Genomic DNA, 7,532 nt, shown 5'->3' on the forward strand with positions numbered 1-7,532 from the left:
GCTGTGGGTTTCAGGGTGAAGATCTTCTCTCACTACTCTAAAGGGCCCCTTTGGCAGTAGGAAACACACAGACTATTATGGAGATTGATTTTGGAATTTAGATGCACTGTTATTGATTGTGCTTAGCCGTACATGTTCATATCCGTGAAGATGTATCATGGGGGTGTTGCAACTTAGAAAACACAAATTTAACTAACAAAACAACAACATTCTTTATCGAGTTCACTTAGCTTCTTGTATGTATGTTCTCTCTCTCATTCTTCACTATACTAGGAAATTTTTTTTTCCAGTAACTCTTCTATAACTTTCTCAGTGCCTTTTTTGCTTCTGCATTTTCTGGGATTTCAATTATGTGTATGTTTTTCTTCTTGATGGTGTCCCACATTATTCTTAGGCTTTCTTCATTTCTCTTTCTTTTTTATTCTCCTTTTTGCTTTAGCAGATCAGTGCTGAGAGCTCTGTCATCTATTTCACTGATCCTGTGTTCCATCAGTCTCTCTAAAATGTTCATAACTTCTGAGACACCTTCTCTAATATTCTGGATTGTGGTTTCTTTATTTCTTGGGTAGAAAATGCCCCATTTGTTTTATCTCCATTGTCTTGAATTGTTGTTTATTTTGTTTGTGTGTGTGTGTGTGTGTGTGTGTGTGTGTGTGAGTGTTTAATGTTCATTTTGCCTTTTTCTTGTACAATCCTGCAATTCTTCGAGTTTTTCTTTCACTCATTGAAAATACTCAATTACTGTTATTTTGAATTCTATGTCAGAAAATTACATTATATTTTCCATCTTCAGAAAATCCATGGATTCTGTGTTTTTATCCACCTTTTAAGGGTGAGATATTGCTTTGATCTTGTGTAGATTGTGAAGTTGTTTGTTTTCTTTTCTTGCCTTGGACCATAGCAGGCCCTTGATTTGACAACATTGGCTGGGAAGCTCATTGCTCTAAAATAGGAAAAGGCAGCGCACCCTTTCCGAATTTCTCTCAGGTCTCTGGGCTTTTTGGAGGACTCACTTCAGTTGAGGAGCTCAACACTCTAATAGGGAAGGAGAGAGCAACTCACCTTACCTGTGATTCTTTCTCTCTGCTTCTGTGGCAAAGTTCCCTGTGTCTGTGAGGGACCCATTGCTTCTGCTCCTTCTTTTCTGATCCCACAGCTAAGTTCTCTGGGATGGAAGGTTTGTTGTTTTCTGATTGCAGCCTTCTCTCCTGATGCCTATTGCCCACCTTGGTCTGTAGAGTGGTGTACCCAGATTCCCCTACTCTCCTTATCACTTGCTTTGGTGGTCCAGAGGAATCCTTTTGTCTCTGAGCTTCTGCTCCAGAACCATATTCCTATGTCTGCTGATTGCTGGAACTTTCTTTCCAGTTAAGGCACACAGCTGGCAGAGCAGGATGATGTCCCAGGTGAAAGTGATGCACTAGGAGGATCCTGAGTGTTGGTGTTCTCCCTGATTTATATGATGATGGCCGATATGGCATGTAGGGAAATGGTCAGCTGCAGTGGAGTGGAGGGTAAAAGGGGAGATTCTGCAACCATTGGCTGCCAGGCCCAAGGATACAAGCTTCTAAAAGAAGTTGGTGAGGGGCTTGCAGTGGGTGTGGTGGGACCAGGACAGGAACTAAGGAACCTAATTAAGTTGACACTGGTCAACAAAGCCTGTCAATGGAAACAAGAAGGAAGTGCCCCTGAGCACCTTTAACTTTCTTCAGTTAGTGGAGGGACAGCAGCATATTATTGCCAAGCGGAACCCCATCACTGACCTCTAAAGAGAATTTTGAAGAAAACTTTTTCCCCAGTATGTTTTACATTTAAATCCCATTTACCATTTTCTCAGTCTTTCTCTATATAGATAGATAGAGATAGAGATAGAGATAGAGATAGAGATAGAGATAGAGATAGAGATAGAGATAGAGATAGATAGGTAGATAGATATGTTGTAATTGTTGTTAGGTGTTAACTACAACTCATAATGACCCTATGAACAATAGATCTGAATTTTCTTCTGTCCTGTGCCACCCTTACTAATTCCAATATTCTTGAGCCCATTGTTAAAGGAACAATGTCAATGAATCTTATTGAGGGTCTTTCTCTTTTTTCACTGACTTTCCATCTTTTCCAAGGATTGGCCTCTACTGAAAATATGTCCAGAATATGTGAGAAAAGTCTTCACCATCCTTACTTCTTTATAAGGCCTAGCCTATCAAGACGAAGTATGTGACATGAAGTTCTACCATCCTTGCCTCTAAATAGCATTCTGGTTGAACTTTCTCCAAAACAAACTAGCTTCGTCATCTGACAGTTTAAGGATATTTAGTGCTCTTCTTTAACACTACAATTTAAAGATGTCGATTCTTCTTCTGCCATCCATGTTCACTGTCCAACTTTTCAGATGCATAGCAAGTAATGGAAGAGACCTTCGTTTGAATCTAGTGCAACTTAGTTTTTAGACTAACTTCATTAATGTTTAGCACTTTAGAGAAGTCATTGATAGCATATTTTCCCAAAGAAAATCTTTTGATTACTTGCCTGCTGTTATCCTAAGTGTTAATTGTGGATCCAAGTAAAATGAGCAAATGACATTTCAACATTTTTTTTCCTTCATCTATCATTATGCTGCCTATTGTTCCAGTTTTGGTGATTTTTACATTTGTTTCTTGCAATCCATACTTAAAGCCATAGTCTTTTATCTTTTGCAGCAAATATTTCAACTTCTCTTTATTTTTAGCAAGCAAGATTGTGTCATCTGCATGATACAGGTTGTTGATGAATCTCCTTGAATCTTGATACTTCCTTCTTCTTCATATAGTCTAGGTTCTTGAATGATTTGCTTAGCATACAGATTGATTAGGTATGTGGAAAGGAAACAATGACAACCCACATCTTTCCTGATCTAAAACCATTCAGTATCCCCTTGTTCTAGTCAGACAACTTCCTTGATCCAGGTATAGTTTTCTCATAGAAAGTGGTGCTACAAACTCCAAGGCCTTGTTTTTCTGGCAGTTTATAAATTCTAACATGGAATTAGCACAAAAGTAAAATTAGGTTTAGTTTTTTGAAGCTTAGGAAAGATAACATCAGCAAATGTCCATTATCAGAATGGAGGAAATGTCCACTATCTGAAGGGAAATGGCTACTCCATTCACTGCATCATTGAAAGAAGCACGTTCTTTTATTCTTGGGGTAAGACTTTTGATATGTGCCATCAAGTCAGCAGGAACTCAGAATACCTTTATGAACTATGGACCTGAACCTTATGCTATCCTGCCCCATCTTCACTATCTTTTATGTAGTTGAGCCTATTGTTACAGTCATTTGTATCATTCCCCCTTGTTGAGGAATGATAATATAGTTGTTTATATGTATTTCTTACACACACATGCCCCCATGCACTAAATATACTCTCATATACCAACTCTTCATCTTTCTAAGCCTAATCCCCTTTTCCAAGAATAGGCTTCTCCTGAAAACATGCCCAAAATATGTGAGAAAAGTCTTCACCATCCTTGCCTCCAAGGGGCACCCTTGTTGCACTTTCTCCAAGAGGATATTGTTCTTTTGGCAGTCCATAGGATATTTAGAACTCTTCCCTAACAGCACAATTCAAAGGCATCAATTCTTCTGTCAACTTTAGTTATTGTCTAACTTTTAGGTGCATAGCAAACAATTGAGAGAATCATGACTTAGATTAGGTACACCTTAGTCTTTAAACTGGCATCATTACTCTTCACTCTAACTTTGAACAGGTCCATAAGAAAAGATTTACCCAATGCAAATTATCTTTTAATTTCTTGACTGCTGATACTAATGATGATGATTGTGGATATAAGATTAAATTATTGACAATTTCAATCTTTTATCCATCTCTAATGATGTTGCCTATGGGTCCAAGGGTTAGAACTTTTGTTTTCTTGATGTTAAGATATCATCCACATTGAAGGTTGTAGTCTCTGATCTTCTTTTTAAGCCCTCCTCACTTACAGCAGGCAGGTTGTGTCATCTACATTATCCCAGTTGTCGATCCTGATGCCACATTCTTCTGCATAAAGTCCAGCTTCTCAAATAATTTGGCAGAATATATGTTGAATAGGCATGGAGAAAGGATACAGCACACCTTTCATTATTTTAAAATATGTAGTGTTCTTTTGTTCTGCTTGAACAACAATCTCTTTGTCTTCGTAGAGGTTTCTTGTGGACAGGAGTAAACGCTCTGGTATTTCCATTGATCTTTGTGGTATCCATAATTTGTTGTGATCCATACAGTCAAAGGCCTTTGCATAGTCAAGAAAATACAGATAGACATACTCATGGTATTCTTTTCTGCCAAGATGTATCTGACATGAGCAATTATGCCCTTGGTGCCACAGCTTCTTTTATATTTGGCTTGACTTTCTGGCAGTTCCTGATAAATTTACTGGTATAGACATTTTAAAATAATCTTAAGCAAAATTCAGCCTTGCATATGCTATTTGTGATATTGCTCAATAATTTCCACATGCTATTGGATCACCTGTTTTGCAAATGGGAACACATATGAGTCTCTTCCAGTAACTTGGTCAGGAAGCCATCTTCAAGATTTCTTGACACAACAATGTGAACCCATTCAAGGCTGATTATATTTATTAGAATGTGTCAATTGTGGATTCGGACTTCTAGCATTCTTCCAAGGTTTTCTTTAATGAAGTTTATAACCCTTGGTTTTAGTCCTAAGTCCATGATCCACCTTGAATTGGTTTTTGTATATGGAGTGAGGTGTGGAAATTGCTTGAGTCTTTTGCAGATACTTTCCCAATTTTGCCAGCACCATTTGTTAAAAAGGTTGTCATTTCCCCACTTATCTGATTTCATCTCCTTGTCAGAAATCAGTTGACCATAGATAGATGGGCTGATTTCCAGGTTCTCAATTCTATTCCATTGATCTATGTGTCTTTCATTGTACCATGCTGTCTTAACTACCATGGTAATGTAGTAGGATTTGAAATCAGGGAGTGAGATACCTCCTATCTTTCTTCTATTTTTAAAGAGTATTTTGCTTATTCAGGGCTTCTTTCCATTCCAAATGAAACCGGAGATTACCTTTTCCATCTCATTGAAGAATGGGATCGGTATTTGTGTTGGGATTGCATGAAATGTGTAAATTGCCTTTGATAGTATGAGTCTTCCTATCCATGAGCAAGGGATATTCTTCCACTTCTCAAGATCTCTTTTTGTTTCTTGTAGTAATGTTTTGTAATTTTCTTTGAATAGATCCTTTGTGTTTCTGGTTAGATTTACTCCCAAGTATTTAATCTTGTGATTAGCTATTGTGAATGGTATTATTTTCCTTAGTTCCGGCTCTGTATTCTTCTTGTCATGGTAGAGAAATCCAACTGATTTTTGTATGTTGATCTTGTATCCTGCTACTATGCTGAATTGGTCCACTGTGTCCTAATCCACAACATAAACAGTCTTCCAAGTATCCTGAAAAACCTACAACCAGGAGACGATAAAATAGATGAATGGGATCTTCTAAGAATCAAATCCCTATGCACATCCAAAAACTTCTCCAACAGGGTAAAAAGGGAAGTCACAGAATGGGAAAAAATATTTGGTAATTACATATCAGATAAGGTACTTATATCCAGAATTTATAAAATACTTGAGCACCACAATGAGGTAAAGGTAAATAATCCAATAGAAAAATGGGAGCAGGATATTGACAGACACTTCACTGAAGAAGACGTTCATATAGCTAACAAACACATGAGGATATGTTTAAAATCCCTAGTTCTAAGAGAGATGCAAATCAAAACAACTATGAGATATCATCTCACCCCAGTCAGAATTACAAAATTTAACAGAACTGTAAGCAACAAATGCTGGCGAGGATGTGGAGAAACTGGACCCTTATTCACTGTTGGTGGAAGTGTAAAATGGTGCAACCACTGTGGAAGGCAGTATGGTGCTTTCTCAAAAAGTTGCAAATAGAGATACCATTTGACTCAGCAATTCCACTACTGGGAATATACCCCGAAGAGACCATAACTGACATCCAAGCAGATATATGCACAACCATGTTTATTGCAGCTTTGTTCACAATAGCAAGGAGTTGGAAACAACCTAAGTGCCCATCAACAAAGGAATGGATAGAGAAGCTATTCACACAATGAAATACTATGCTGCATTGAAAAACAAGGAACTCATGCAATATTATTCAAAATTGGTGACTCTGGAGGACATTATGCTGAGTGAAGTATTATAGTCACAAAAGGACAAATACTACATGGTGCCACTATTGTAAAGCAGCACTGACCTCGTGGTTGGGAGGAGATTGAGAAAGATGGGTCCAATAATGTATACTGCATTGAAACAGATGACGGAGAAAACTGTTTAAGAGGGAAAATTATTAGGTATTTTTGTCATGACAGGAGTCCAGGGCGAAGGCTATATATAGTGGAGTGGACCTGGGGGAGGAATTGTAAAACAATGAAAGAACTTTTCTTTTACGTTTCCAGGAGGGTAGTGTACTAGGAGGGAGGGTTGTGAGGGGAGAAAAGTGCAACAAGGAATGAATGGAAATCCAAAGTCTCTGTAAATTTTCAGTGAAATGAATAATAAATGAAAAAAAATACTGAGAAAAAAGAAAGAATGTGTCAATTGGTATTACATCTATTCCTGGGGTCTTATTTTTGCCAGTATCTTCAGTGCAGCTTGAAACCTTCCATCATTACTATTGGCTCTTGATTGTATGCTACTTCCTGAAAGAGCATACAGATTCTGTGTCAGTTAAATATTTTGATACAGTAACTCTATGTGTTCCTTCCATCTTCTTCTGAAGATTTCTGGATCATTCAAAATTTTGCCCAAAGCATCCTTCACTATTTCAACTTGAAGCTTTATTTTGTTTTCCAGTTCTTTGGGAAATAGCAAGCAAGTTCTTCCATTTTTATTTTTTAACTCCAGCTTTTTCTTTACACAATTTGTTATAATTTGTTTGTTTTCTCAAGCTGTCCTTTGAAATCTTCTGTTCATGTATCTGACTTAGGTATTCAATACCTTTGTGTTGACTTCTCAATATTCTAGTACAATGATTAGAGTTTACTCTGGCACCCAGTTTGGTCTCGTTTCTCATCCGTCTTTGTAACAAGATTTTGTTTTCTTCATGTATGATATCCTTGATGTCTTTACACAACTTGTCTGGTTTTTTATTATTAGTGCTTCAAACTTTTTCTTTAAAGCCCTCAGTTAATTTATTTGCTTACTTATTTTAAGTCAAAGCAGTTGAGATGTTACTGTATAGGTTAAATTGCTAACTTGAAAGCTGATTTTGGAGTCTTAGTTCTCCTTAATAGTGTTTGTGTTTTGGTTTTTTGGTTGTTTGTTTTTTTAATTATGAGGAGAAGTGTGGCATCATGATTGGAGGAAGATTCATCAACAATCTGTGTTTTGCATATGACACAACCCTGCTTGCTGAAACTGAGGAGGACCTGAAGTACTTGCTGTAGAAGGTCAAGGACTGCAGCCTTCAATATAGATTGAAGCTTAATATCAAG

The sequence above is a fragment of the Elephantulus edwardii genome, unplaced genomic scaffold, assembly GCF_000299155.1.
Source record: "Elephantulus edwardii isolate Elephantulus edwardi_28Jun2011 unplaced genomic scaffold, EleEdw1.0 scaffold00009, whole genome shotgun sequence".
NCBI classification, from domain to species: Eukaryota; Metazoa; Chordata; class Mammalia; order Macroscelidea; family Macroscelididae; genus Elephantulus; species Elephantulus edwardii.